Source organism: Solenopsis invicta, chromosome 4, assembly GCF_016802725.1.
Source record: "Solenopsis invicta isolate M01_SB chromosome 4, UNIL_Sinv_3.0, whole genome shotgun sequence".
Taxonomy (NCBI): Eukaryota; Metazoa; Arthropoda; class Insecta; order Hymenoptera; family Formicidae; genus Solenopsis; species Solenopsis invicta.
Window position 1 is genome coordinate 3,359,696 of NC_052667.1, and position 15,003 is coordinate 3,374,698.

At 42.0% G+C, this 15,003-nt stretch overlaps 1 protein-coding gene and 1 long non-coding RNA gene across 3 annotated transcripts in view; one reads left to right on the forward strand and one right to left on the reverse strand.

Moving 5' to 3' along the window:
* Window positions 1-15,003, reverse strand: part of LOC105195650 — a 264,949-nt gene that overhangs the window by 49,938 nt on the left and 200,008 nt on the right. The window lies entirely within an intron of this gene.
* Window positions 1-15,003, forward strand: part of LOC113003593 — an 81,736-nt gene that overhangs the window by 37,708 nt on the left and 29,025 nt on the right. The gene's annotated exons all lie outside the window — the stretch shown is intronic.

Here is a 15,003-nt window from a genome sequence, read left to right on the forward strand (position 1 = left end):
GAGAAAGAAGTGCAAGTAGAATAGCGAGAATCAAGAATGCTAGTAGCATCTACGCGATTGTAATTTTTTTTTCCAATCTTCTGATACACGCTCGAAAACGAAACATTACCTTCTCGTTACTCCGCTCGTGCAACATCTTCGTCTGATCGTTTCCTCGCGATCATAGATGATGAAATGTTCCCCGATTCGCTAGAACAGCGATTTGCAAATTAATTTGGCTTTGTCGGTCGACTGTCAACACTACCTTGATCTTCCACGCAAACAGCACGAATACTCTGCACGAATATTGTTCACATATGATCGATAGGAGGTTTGTCTGGCGTTACGATCGCACTGTTTCTGAGAATGCATATATCGAACCACCCAAGATTATCACATTAAATATATATATTTATTTTTTATGATGTGCAAGAAATTAGCTAAGTAGATATATGCTTTATTATGTCGCTCGACTAATGGCCCGGCTTAACTTTCACCTCGTAGGTAAGTGAGCCTTCCTTGATAGAGTAACAAGGTTATTGAGCGTGATACAAATTGAAAACACGATCGTTCAGCTTGAGCTTAATTGAGGCCGAAAGAAAAAATACACGCGAGCATAGTTGGAAATGAAAAGAACCGTACCATTCATACGGCAAGCTACCCTCGAGGTCGACGATAAAGGAAGGCACGGGGGGCGCCTCAGTGTCTTCGCTTCGGTGTCGGTGTTTAAAGGGCCAAGCGGTCGAGGGTCCTTGGCCGGGACAGGTCTCAAGGTGCGTGTCTCTGGTGGATTTAAAGGACCCTTACGGCGAAGCATGCCTTCGAACGGTAGTAGACCGCAACCTGGAACCAGATGGCTCGATTCCCCACTTATATGCTCCACACGCCTTCTTCCACCCACGTGTCTTAGAAACCGATGGCGGTCTAAAACGTGAAAATGGATTTTCTCACCCCTCCTGCGTTCCCTCGCCTCTCCGGCGTTTTCCCTCTTTCTTCAGAAACGGTCGCTCGACCGACAAAACTCCCTCGCCCCCCTCCCCTCTCTCGCCACCCCCGTACGTTAATAACGCATCTCGATGCGGGTCGGCGTCGGGAGAATGAAGGAAGAACGACGTTCGACATATGTTTCGGAAGTCATTGTGCGTCATGCGGCGAAAGACGATGTGTAGCGGTAGTTCGCCGCCCGTGAACGATTCTCTCCCCGCTCGCGTACGTTATTAGTACTTTTAATCTTCCGTTATAGACGAGAACCTCGAAATTGGTGCCGGATACCGTTGAGAGGATCGACCAATCTGCCGCGAACAGAATTCCGCACTTAACGACGATCAGGGGAAGCGCAGGTACCGACAACAGTTACGTTTTTTTCCCCCTCTGATCGCTCCCTAATACTTCATTCGTTCGTCTAATTTTTTTTTCTTTTTCGCTACCTCGTGCCGAGAGATCGTACGATTTAAGCGCGCACGAGCGGCGACTCGAGTGGGTGGATAGCGATACGCCAAAGGATAATGCTGTGCGTTGGTGTGCTCTGAAAAGACGCACGAATTCTACTCTTGTCAATACATTTGCCATAAAGTATTTTTTTCCTTGTCGTGGACGCTGAAATTTTTAACGCGCAAACAAAGAAATCATTTATTTTCATCATTTTTCGTATTTTTGTTGTCATTAAAAATTTAAATTAAAATTACTCTCGCCAAAAACACTTTTAATTGATATCGATAACACGACAAAAAAAGAAAGTGTTTTTGATTAATTGTTAATTAAATCAATTTATTTTATACATATATGTATATACTGCGATGGGGAATTATTTTTCTAAAGCTTGGTCAATTTTCAGTAATTTTAATGCTAAATAATTGAGATAATTTTTACGTGCGTAAGAATTTATTTTGATGACTAATGGAAACGGACATGACACAAACATCACGTACACAAATACATAATAAAAGTGGGACGCGTAACTCTAGAAGAGAAAGAGGCTGCGAAGAGGGAAAGATATTCCCAGGTGTTGTCGGTGGAAAAGCTGCGATTCGCCGCAGAACCACAGGCTGGCACGCGCTGCGAAGAGACGAGAAGAAGGGACGCTACGTGTAAAAGGGGGGACGGAGACAGGTTTTACAGGCTCGACATTATGTTTACCACACGAAACGCCCTCGCGACGCGCCTTGCCGGCAGACCGGACCGGATGTCTCGTGCTGAGAATTAGTGAGACTAGGGATTTACGAGCGGCGACGAAAATCGCCTGCCCCGTCCTTGCCTTCTCTTTTAACCGAGGCGTGAAAAGGCCCGCCCGATCGAGACCTCGTTATTGGACGTTTAGAGATCGTTTGAGAGCGGGATCACTTCGCGCAGAAATACATCGTACAATGCGAGTGGCCACGCTCGTTCGCCACCTTGTAAATCTTTTCGTGCTCGTCGCAATTAGGCCGTCGTTGGCCCTTCACAGTTCGTAAAGATGGTCGGTTGGGGGCACGGAGAAAGAAAAATTTCTTTGGCTATTTCTACAGCCACTTTTCGCCACGCTAACAAGACAGCCCGGTAGCTTTAGGTCAAATCAGAGTACACAATGATGATCGTCTATGATTGTGCGGAAATCTTTGTCGATTGATCATTCCGCCCGCGCCAATTACTCGTCTATCGATACATTGTGCAGAAAATCAGCTTACACGAAATATATAAAGATTGAGTTATATGTGTACATCAATAGCTTAATATATTTCACGTACAAAGCGTGTCAGGAAACGTTACTTCCCGTGAAAACATTTTTAAAGTAATTGATAGAAAAATTTTTTTTTATTTGAGAAAAATAATAAAAAAATGGAAAAAGAAAATAAAATTGTATTCTTTATTTAAATATTAAAAAAAATTTTGAATTAAGAAGCAACAGTAAACTTATTTCGGTAGCGATAGAAGAGTTTATTCATTAAAATTATATCGAGAAATAATCTAATCTAATCTAAAGAAAATCTATACACAACACTTTATATATTTGTTTCTAAAATACAACAAAAATAACATTCTCTATTTTCGCTTTAAGATAATTATATGCTTTCTGATGCGTAACAAATGCGCGTATGTACATGATGGCATTCGGAAGTACGTTCCCCTCCGTGCGGGGATCGCGTCACTATATATTATACATACACGCGTGAATCGTTTCCGTATACTAATACCTCTACAAATCGATCGTAGCTCCGTCACCTTGATAACCTCTTTCTTTTTTCTCGCTCGCTCCCCCTCGATGGCCGTACACGCCGAGGGAGCGTCTGGCCAGACGGAATTTCTATGGGGCACCAGTGGGGCACCCCATGGCAGTTCCGTCCTCTAATGTGGAAGTAGCTCGTGCTATACCTGAGCAGCTGTGCGTGTGTGCGCGAGGAAAAGGGAACTCCCGTCGCGGGAGTTTTATTTTATTTTACCTCACCTTATGGGATGTGTCAAAGAGAGCGAGAGAGAAGAGGCAAAGAGCGAGGGGAAGGCCCCATAGATAGACGCCGCCAGGTACCCCGTGAGTCCAACGTCACGCTTGAGAGGGGGGCCATCTGCCCCCTAACGAGTATGTGACGTCAGGTGTGACGACGTGTGCTGAGCCAAGGAGCGTCCGTCTCTTGTGCATCGTGCCCCCTTTCTCTTTGTCGAATATACCATCAAAATGTTCTAATTGTGAAAATAGTCCATTACAATGTATGAATGCACAGCTATAGTATAATTTGCTTACAAAAACTGCAAAGTTTTCTATTTGGAATATTTAGAAAAAAAAATATTTAGCTGTTACAAAAACAAGAGAAAATATAATTTACGACTTTTATAACTAAATCTTAGCTGTTAATGACATATTAGTTGGAGTTGTATACAATTTTTAGAACACTTGAAACTATGTATAAAAGTATTAAAAATTATTTGCGTTCGTTAAAATAATTGGATATTTCATTGAAGTGCTCAATTCTCTCTCAGTACTGTTTCGCTCGATCGCTACGCGCTGCGACTCACTTTTATCGGAGTAGGCGTATCTTTAACAAGACCGTTATATTATTCTTTATCATGAAGCTCTCGCTGTTATCGCGCGGGGCGGCTTCTAAAGATATATGCGTTCGTATGATGTTATACATATGTAGATATACTGATGTCTCTTTTATCGCTACCAAGAATACTAAATTTGAAGAAATGCAAATTAGTCTATCTTGTTTTGAAATTTATCACGTGTTGAAAGTTTAAGTAATTTTTTTTTTTAATTTATTTCATTATTTTTAACAAAATTATAATTTATTTATTATTAAATATAGATTATTTAAATAATACAAACATAATAAAAAATTACACATTACCTTATAGAATTGATTTTTGATAAAAATTCTAGTTTTGTTCACATTGTCGTAAATTCTGTCATTCCGAGAACACTCGTTTTAGAATTTTATTTTGCCCCGCCTACGAATTACATCTTTGATTCAAGAGCTCCAAAGATTATGGCGAGGGGAGGGGGGTGTTGTTATGAAATTTAGATGCAACCCCTTCCGCCGTATTGTCCATCGGTCATTCCATGGAACGTTTGTCACCCCACGATTTTCGATTCGTCGTTGAGAATCACGCGCGTGCACATTGGGAATCGGTCGCGTGTTACGCGCCTTGTACGTGCGAATTCCAAGTATAAGTACGTAATATGCAGAAGCAAAGGGGCATGCGTCACGGAACATCTGCCATGGGCGCGTGGCTCCCGTTCGTACCCCAAAGAGCACCGACTGAAGAGGAGGGTTCTTTGAGACAAAGAAAAAGTATGACGTACCGGCAGCTGCCGCGTGTGGTGACGTAGGGTCTTCCTCGTCCCTCCTGTGTTTCTCGGGACTTACGATCACCCAAGGTGAGAGACCCCACGTCGAAAATCGAAGATTTATCGCTCGTGATCGCGTGCGCACCCGTCTATGTGGCCGCAACTGCGGTGCAAATTACAGGGGCCACTCTTGCGACTCGTGTTCGACAAATTTTCCTTCCGAACAAACTCCAGAGAAAATAATTTATTTGCAAATTTAAAGAATACGTAGTTTAATTATAATTACCGGTTCACTCGAATGATTCGAACGAAAACGGGAGGATTATTTATATTTTCACGTAATTATTTGAAGTACATGTATCGTGTAATAATTTCGATCACGAAATTAAATATAAATGGCATATAAAAATATAAATGTGACACGCATAATAAGAGTTATATATATAAAATCTTGCAGTATAGTTCACGAGAATGTCTCGCAATTTCGTTGCAAGTTTTCCAGTTCCTGGTCTTGTGAAGAGACTTTTTATTTCTGACGTGTTTCTCCTGTCCTTACTTTTTCGTTCAAGAGTAGAGACCTAAAATGTGTGCGGGTGTCCATCCTCAAAGCAACTCATCGGCTACCACGCTTTCCCTCCTTCCACGTTTCTCTCCTCAAGAGAAAAGTGGAAGAGGAAAAGAGAGAAAAAGAGTACCGCGCAGTAAAGCGCACTAATCTCACAAGTACACGCTCCGTTCAAAGCCCTGGCCGCTACTGTCTTTTCCCGGATCTTTTTCTTTTTTTTTTATTTTACGCGCCCAGTAGCGTTTTTATTTACTCTTCAACGAAAGCAGACCTCTTTGTTTTTTATGCGTCAACGAACTTGCTAGACAAGATTGCAAAATTTACCGAGATCAAAAGAGGAAATTAATGGAGACGCATTGAATAGCAAAGATTTTTCTAACGTGTCTAACATTTGATTTATATGCAGATAATTCTTCAACTGATTTTTGACAAGGCAGAAACTAAAGCTTGCATGCGTGCTAAAGAATACTGAGACGCTTATTATTAACCTGATGACTCTTTTGCGACCCTTAGCTGCATAGGCAAGCACCCCACGTCGCGTTGCTACTAATTTTCTCACATCTGTCTCGATTTGTGATTTCTATTGCATCCAAACGAGTGGTCATTCTTATAATTTTGTCACCAAATCTTACTTGTTAATATTCTTGATACTTTTTTTTGTAATAATAATTTTCATGGTAATTGTGTTTACAAGTAAATTTTCAAAGTAAATTGGATTTTTGAAAAATAGTATGAGATTATAAAGTATTTTAGAATTATAAAAAAAATATATATATAGTTTTTTAAGATTATACAAGATTATCTCTTTACTTTATTCATGCTGAGATATTGAAATAAAAATTTACAAAATTAAATGTGGCTTAAAAAACGCGTTATGACATTGCGTGAGTTAACTTATTAATAAAAAAAATCCAAATCTTATTTCATAAATTGATGAAATAGTCCCGTAAATATCATATTAAAATCAAATTAAGATCATATGTAAATTAATAATCAAATTTAATATTTCGAAGCTTTCATCACGATATGAAAAAATATTACATAGATATTGACGATATAGTCATTATGACTCATTATTCAACTGATATCAAACTAAAATCGAATCAACATTTCCATATATCGATTCAACTTGATATATATTAAGATATCAATCACCAATAACCGATTGATACTTATATGATAGCTTCTATATATCAAATCGATATATATACATCTATAGATGTCAATATCGATACAGCGTAGATAAAGTGTCGATCTTCTTTCGAAGATTAATAAAGAATCTAGTCATTATCAAATCAAATTGTGTGAAAATTTATTGGTATCGATTTAATTATCGATTTATGAAACCGGGTTGCCAATATTCTTGATGTGCAGTTTTCTAATAGTAATAATAATTTTCATGTAAATTGTGTATTCTTTAATAAATTTCTGAAGTAGAATAGAATTTTGGAAAATAGTATAAAATTATAAAAACTCTAGGATTATATATTATCAAAATAGTTTTGCAAATAAAATTATCTTTTTATTTTATTGATACCGAGATATTAAAATGCAAATGTACAAAATTAAATAAAGTTTAGAAAAATACATGTTGTGACAATGTGCGAGTTGACAAACATATTAATAAAAAAAAATGCACAATCTAAATTGTGCTCTAGTACCTACTCAACTTTGTTGAGCTAAGAATAGAGGAAGGAAACAATTAATTGTAACAAAGGGGAATGGGAGCTGATTTAAAAGCCACTTGACAACCGGTTGGACTTTCCGTCGTCGCTTATCTCATCTTAATTTCCAGTACACCTCAGACACTTTGATGTTACATCAAAAAATAGGAGGAAGAATAGAGAAAAAAAATTCGCGACGCAAATAATATAATTTATCTTTATATCGGATTGCGGCGAATTTCTAGCGATACACGACATAACGGTAAATTGTATTATTTTAAATGTTCATCTTGCAACTTTCAACACGCGGCGCTCCTTTCAAATCCTCGCAAATGTTCTTTTACGCTTGATCCCACAAGATGCCTCTCTGACATATGCAAAAGCACAATGACCATGTCGAATCACGGGCTAAATTTAGAAACGAAATCGTCGAGATATTGTGGGCGAGACAGATGCATTCATAGGAGAACTGTAGAATGAAAAGAATTCGGGAAAGGGTGCGGTCACGCAAAGACGCGACTCCTTCCGCTCTTTCGCATCCAGGAGAAACCCTTCCTATTTGCATCTGTCTCCGAAATGCGAAAGGGGTCTCTCCTGAAATACAGATGTTTCTGGAAAGCGCAAGGAGCGGCTGCTCGAGTGGAAGAAAAATAGGATACTGCGAGTTTTCGAGCCGCTTTAAGACATTATTTCCGTAGAGGGTTCCTTCAATTCGAGATCTTGCCAGGTGTATATCTCAACATCATCTGCTTTCCCCTTGATCGAGTTTCTTCGACGAAAACAGGATTATGTACATTTTGTGCGAACTCTTGAGAAATTATCCAATATCCGCCTCGAGAGATTGTTCAAATTCACTGTACATGTTGTATCGAAGCGAATATTGACGCGAGCGAATAGGAAACGCGTGTACATATTAATACGATAGCACGAAGAATTGTCATGCGAAAATTTAAGCACGATAAAAACGTAATTTTTAACCGTCAGTTACTTCAACGCGCGCGAATCCCGGGTTCTCTCTCAATCACGCGTAAGCCATATTTATGTCTATTTGCACAGTCCGTACGGGGCCGTGCGACGTCGCGTAAAATATTGCCAATATCCTGAAAAATGTACACGTCGTCTCTTCAACCCCGAGGAGATACGTTCGGAGGCGCGAACCCGCTCGGCTCCCGACGTCGCATGAAATTCTTGCGTTGCACGCCCACGCGCTACATCGCTGATGAGAGAAAAAAAGTGATAGACACCTATGGCCCGACGGTCTTAAAAAAAAAAAAAAAAAGAGAGAGAGCCGGTTGGGTCGTCTCCGGCGATTTCCCGTCGTTCGTAAATTCCTCGCCACCCCCGAACCCGGTCGGCCCTCCTCGCTGGTTCGCTTCATCTCGTGCGCACTTTTTGCGCGGAGATTTTTCGCAACGCCCCCTGCCCCCGTTCACCACCTCCGACGACCCGATGCCCGACCCTCTTTCCCCGTCGTACCCGGCGCTTTTTTTTTATTTTACCCCGCACGTCGCCGCTCGGACCGCTGGGCGATCAATGAATTGAAGCGGCCGTCCTTTTTTTTTGGTCAGCCTCTGGTTCTCTCCGTCCGACGCACTGCCGCCTGCTTCGCCGTCACCTTTGCACCACCCCTCGTACCCCTTCGCACAATCCCCACTCCAGGAGTATTCTCTCTCGTTCTCTTTTCCTCTCCCTCTAATTTTTCCTCGCTCTTTTTCCCTTCCACACACGTGCACTTTTTCTCCCTCCCCGCTCCTCTCTCCCGTTTTTCGCGTCCGTTCTACTCTTTCCGCCGTTCTCCGCGCTGCACTCGGACCTCTCTATCAGCATATCTCATTCTGCCCCCTTTCCCTCCGCCTTCTCCTCTCCGTTATCGTCCTCCTCCTCTTCCTCCTCCTCCTCCTCCTCCTCCTCCTCCTCCACCTACCTTCTCCACCTCCTGCGACTCTCGTCCTTTTCGTTCCTCGTCCAACTCGCCATTCCACGGTCGGGAGAAACGAACTGGAAGCTGTCCTTCTCGCACGCTTTTCCATCCTACGTTCCTCCGTCTCCCTACCTTCGGCCTATCTGACCCTGTCGCTTCCCTCTCTTTCTCTTCCTCCCTTTCTCTCTTTCTCTCCCACACGGACTGGACATCCGAGCCTCTCCGGCGCTTCCCGCGGGGTTCTCGTGCACGCACACGCGGCCGCGTACGTGCATCTCACATGCACCTGCACGCATGCAGATCCCGCGTTTCGCGTTCTCGCATCGCCAGATAAATCTCGCCGGCGCGGCGCTTACATGTGGGAGATACAGAGGGAAAGAGGGAAAAAGGGAGAGAGAGAGAAAGAGAGAAGAGGGTGCGAGAGGGGGTGTTGAAGCGAGGGGCTTGGTTGCATAGTGGAAGCGCATGCGCTCGAGTTAGACGAGCACCTTTCGTTGCACATACGCGCGTTTCTATCTTCTTTCCGCTCGCATCCGGCACTCTCGTTCCATTTTTCTCTTTCCCTCTTCCCCTCGCTGCCATCCCTTCCGCTATTTCACCCTTTCCACCTTTTTCGTTGGCCTTTTATTTCAAAAGGGTCCTGGGCTAATGCAAATTTCCTCGTAAAGTGACGGCCGAGCCGCCGAATTACGTCGCGAGTCGATGCAACGGCGTCGCCAACTGCGAGTGCAACGGCGGAAGATGCGTGATCACGTGGGATGTACCACCCGGAAATGGACACGGCTCGGCTGCCGGTTGCATTTTTAATGCCGTTGTTTCATCGAAAATGCGTCGGACATACTGCAGCGCGCAAACCAATTTCAATACTTTTATTACCTTTCCATGTAGCGTTAGTTGTAAAAGCGTGAATATCAAATTTAGACAAGTTATACCAAAACTAGATATACGAGTAATGATTTTGTCTAAGATCGTTCGTAACGTAGCTTGATAACGTTACTAATGTAGAGACATATTTCATTTTACAATGTTGAAATATTGATGCTGTTATTAGAAAAAAATATCTATTTCATCTAAACAAGTTGACGACGAAGGAGACGATGTTACATGCTGCTACGTCAAGGGAACGTTACGTTATAAACTATTTGATGAAATTGATCAGTCTGTATCGTGGTATCGTGGTATCGTCGGTGAGTGATCGGAACAGATGTACCGGTATTACGTGCGCAGGAATAATTACGGATTTCTTTTAGAGAGCGCACGGTCTTTCTTTCTCACTCGACGGCAAGTCGCAAGTTTATTCATTATACCGGACTAGCGGTGCCGGACAGTACCGGATCGGACAGTTGGACTGCCAACCCCATCGAGGATGGCTGTGCGCCCCAGCGGCAAATAAAATCGTATTTCATCCCTTTGCCGGTGAAAATTTTGTCCCTTCCTCTCTCGCGTTCGCCCTCTTTTTCTCTTTCTGCGGCGTAAGCTCGTACATCAAAGCTCGCCCGCGCCTATCTTCCTCCTCGAATGCTGCTGCCACTGCCCTATCCCTCCCTTGCCGCTCCTGTCTCACTCTCCTGAGTCCACCATTTCAATCCCCCACTGCTCACCGTGAACCACCACATTGCCCAACTACCCCCTTTTGCCGCCCTTCCGACCGCCACCCACTCAACCCCATCCTGTATACAACTCATAAACTTTTGTACGGAGCTTTAGTAGCTGCAAGCTAACTTCCGGCTTCGCGACACGCGTTTGTTTTCGTACAATCGATATCGATCGAGCAGTCGATGCGAATTCGTCTAACGGGAAGGCGACCGGCGTGAACGTTGACTATGTACCGTCATCGTAAATCCGTCCTTGTAATCACTCACCATGTCAGTGAAAAAATGCTCTTCTATCATAATCGTTTGGAACGGAGGTTGTCCGGCGCAAAAGTTAAGTATAGCGACGGTAAGAGAAAATTAAAATACACTTTGCAAAAATACGCATTTGATATATCGAAGACGTTAAATTGTTAATGATGAAAGGGGGCAGAGTCTTTTGATTTATTGAATTTCGCGACATGAGACTATATTGGACGACGTATTTATTGCGACGATAAAGCATCGTTTGGTGCATGTTCCATTGATGCCAAAAAATACTTACGGTAATTCAATTAATGCGCAACACGTTGCAACCACGAATCGAAGAGCAAAATATATTGGTTGAGTACGGCTGTATTTTTATTTAGTCGAATTTTCGAACGGCGCGACGTAACGCGAGGATATAAAATACGGAACGACTGCGAAGTTAGCGCGAATGTACCATCGCGATTTATTTCTGCCCTTCCGCGGGCTACCCTGGGCTTCGCGGATGCAGAATGCAAACCCCGACGATAAGCTAGCTGACCGCCAGTGGTTTTCATCATATAACTCGATTAGCCCTGAATTCTCTCTCTTTTTCGATATAATTCAACGCGAATGCAATTTTCAGTAATTGCAGCGGCGGTAGAAAGCAACAACCGAACGGAAGAGCGGACGGGAAATACGCGAAATCCTATTAAATTGTTCTCTCACAAAATGATCCTTAAGAGCGTTCGGGATACGTAGGTTCACGAGAAAAGGAATCTTCGGTAATGCAACGTAATATAATTACGAAAAGGAGAATACGTTAATTTCAATTAACAAATTCAATTTGCGGAATTAAATTTATCGCGAAAGGAAAACGTGTAAGAAATAATTTATAATATCGTATTTATGCTTACGCGTAGCCAGACTGTTACCAATTAACGTTCGATCATTGTTAATGCGAAACGGAATAATTAGTCTACTCTCAGCTGACAGCTCCCACTAAGGCGTCCGCCGTCTGTCGTGTACAAAAAGCAACGGGCACAAGGAAAGAAAAAAAGAAACTAATTTCTCGAGGATGAAAACCTCGATTTCTCGACTGTCAAAATTAAACTGCACAAACGAAAACTGGTCCGCCTTCCCAGATCCGAAAACTGCAGTCCTAATTGTGTTGAAGAGAAGAAACGAAAACAGTTACCTTTTTAATTGGGGAACATAACTGCCGCCCGATAAATTGGATCGTTTGACACGTGGCTGGCACGCGAAGACTCCCGTTGAACACCCCGAAATACCCTACAGCAAAGTACCATTAGGGTCCGATCGCGCTGTTCTCCTGGAACGCTTTTCATAATGACAGGTAGTGCGTAAAATAATTATAGTTTTTGTTTAAGTACCGTCCTGATGAAATTATCTACACAGATGACGTATGGTTTATCAAAGAGAAATATAATTTTCATATTTTCTTTTTTCTAATGTGCACATGGAGAGAAAAATATTGACAGAAAAAGCGATTACTTAATTTTCTTTTTTTCTTCCACCAAGTAACGGTTATCTTTAACAAAGAATATTTTCTTGATTGTCTTAAAATGTATTCATCACAGAAAAGCTCATTATCATTTATAAAAAAAAAAAAAGAATTTAAACTCTCTTTCAAAGAATATTATAAAATTATATCCATAGAAGAGGGAAAGTCAGAGTAATAAGCAAATCAAAATTTTGTCTTAATATTCTTGATTGAAATATTAAATTACGAGGATTCAAAATATATTTTACATAAATTTGGTCCTTATAGTGAACTTATAGATTTACGGATCTAAAGACAAAATATTTGTGATATTATATGTCTTCAGATCCGATTGTAATATTTATTTAAATTAAATAATTTACAGTATTTTTCAGTATAAAGTTTATTTTAAGTACATATTACCTATTTTAAATAAACGACGAGTATATATTTTAAGACCATTACCAACAAAAAATATTCTTTAAGAGCAAAAATAATTTAAAAGAAGAAAATAAAAATGGAGTAATCGCTTTTCTCAGCACGAGACTGATATTTTTCTGTACGTACACTAAAGTATAGTTAAGAGATGCGTTCCACATATTAAACAAACATTTCTAGAATATTGTTTTCCTATTCGGCCTCTTCGTTGCATAATCATTAATAAAATTAATAACATTTGAATGGATCAGTATAACTGATAGTATTTTTAAATAGTCGCAACGCGACGTTGATGTTTTATTAATAATTGCATTGTTCTCGCAAAAGAATTTGTTTTACAATGATACAATGTTACGTCATAAAAAGACGTATATATTTCGGATGATTTAAGAATTATCTGAAAACTTCTGCCGACATTTATATGATATCCGTATCAGAGAAAGGTTCGCGCGTTGCTTAACTACGTGTTCCGCATTCCTACGTAAGCTCTGGCGCGATCCTAAATGATTCAAAACGCCGGTAATGCATTTCCTCTCTCAGTTACGCAGCCTAATTTTTACCGGATTTGTTCGAACATCCGCCGCTGCGCTGCAGACTAACCGACCAAATTCTTTCCATTCGTTTCGATCGAACGTCGATTACTCACACCGGCTTGCGTTCTCGCAGACAATTCGGAATCTCGTCGTGAATTTTACATGCCAAGGGACGCTCGCGAGAAATTGGTCTCTTCACAGGCACGATGAGTTTTCGTCACGTCCACAAATCCAATTTATTTCCACCCGACCGTTTAATTAATCTTTATCGCTTTATAATGATGGACATATTTTTAAAAGGTAATACCATGACGCGTGCGTGAAGAAAAAGCGTTCGGTTTATCCACTACATTGATCCGGCGATTACGTGAACGATCGATTTGTTGGTGTTTTAAAAGTCTTGTGCTTGAGAAAATACGCGGGGGTAGGGGGGGGGGGGAATAGCTTATTCCCGCTGTAAGACATTTACAGCGAAGACATTTACTTTCGCGTGAAATCATTATAAACTTACCATTTATAAACTTTCTATATCCCAGACACTAGTTGAAACGCACCTCTCTTTCTCCCTCAGAGCCGATAGCTACGCCGTATAGTACGTCACGTCGTACTTCTCCGTATGAGAATACTCGGTTCGATGTTCGCGCGAGGCGCAGTGCATTTTTCACGCGAGACATTCCCGTGCTTCCCATCGTTTCGCATGCGACGATGCGTGTCCGGCAGTTTCGCGCGCGCGAGCAACGCGTGCACGTTGGTCACGGAATTTCTCCTCGTCCCCCGTTCCTCTTGTCCCGCTCCCTTTATCCCTTGCTCGCTCTTGCTCTCTCTCTCTCTCTCTCTCTCTCTCCCTTTCGCTCTAGATGAATCTAGCGCGTCGTTTCGCACACATTTCTGCATAATGCACAATCCGTCTGGCTAACTGTATGAAATAATCGCTTTTCGCGATCGCGACTCGCGGTGCGAGCCAGCCGAACGAACGGGCGGCAGAACAGATGTCATGTTACCGCTTATTTTTTTTTTTTTTTAGCTCTTCTTCCTCGTCCACCATCCCCTAGCCTTCGTCCGTCGCGCCGTCTCTCTTTCCTCGTAGAAAAAAGGGGAAAAAGGGGGTGCAGGGAAGATAGTAGATAGGGGGAGACGGAAAGAGAGAGAGAGAGAGAGAGAGAGAAGGAGAGGGAGGTAAAACGAAGAGAGCGGCGAAGCTCGTCACGACGTAGACGTGTGTGTGACGTACGCGAGACTCGGATTACGAGGGAATAAAGAGAGAATTCGAGAGTAGCGATGAAAAATCATTTCCAGCACAGAGCGGAACTCTGCCGGACGGCACTTATTATTATTATCCGCGTATCGCCGGTAGAAGCAACTTCCCGCCGCGTAAGCCTCGTCAGCCTGCGTGTTTAACAGCATCGACGCAGGATAGCTATATTAAAGGATTCAAGAAGGATTTAACGTATCGCCGGCCGTCCTTTATAGCGCGGCCGACTAATGCACGTAATTAGCCGAATGTAGCGCGATATTCGATATATAACGATTCGAAAAGAGATAATAGATTCTAGCGTGTTTAATACCGCCTGCCGTCTGTTCTCCCAAAGTGTGTTGCCGCGTGGTGTTATCATTTTTTGATACCTGTGTACGTGTGTACACACTGATGATATAGCACGTACGCGGCTCGTTAATAAATCACGTATCGTCATACGATATGTAGAATATTATATTATTGCAAATGTTATGTCCCGAATGTAATATTTTCGACGCCTGCGGGTTGGAAGCCCTCCGAGCCCTCTCTGTTATTTAAAAAGTAGAATCGAAGCCAGGAGATTAAT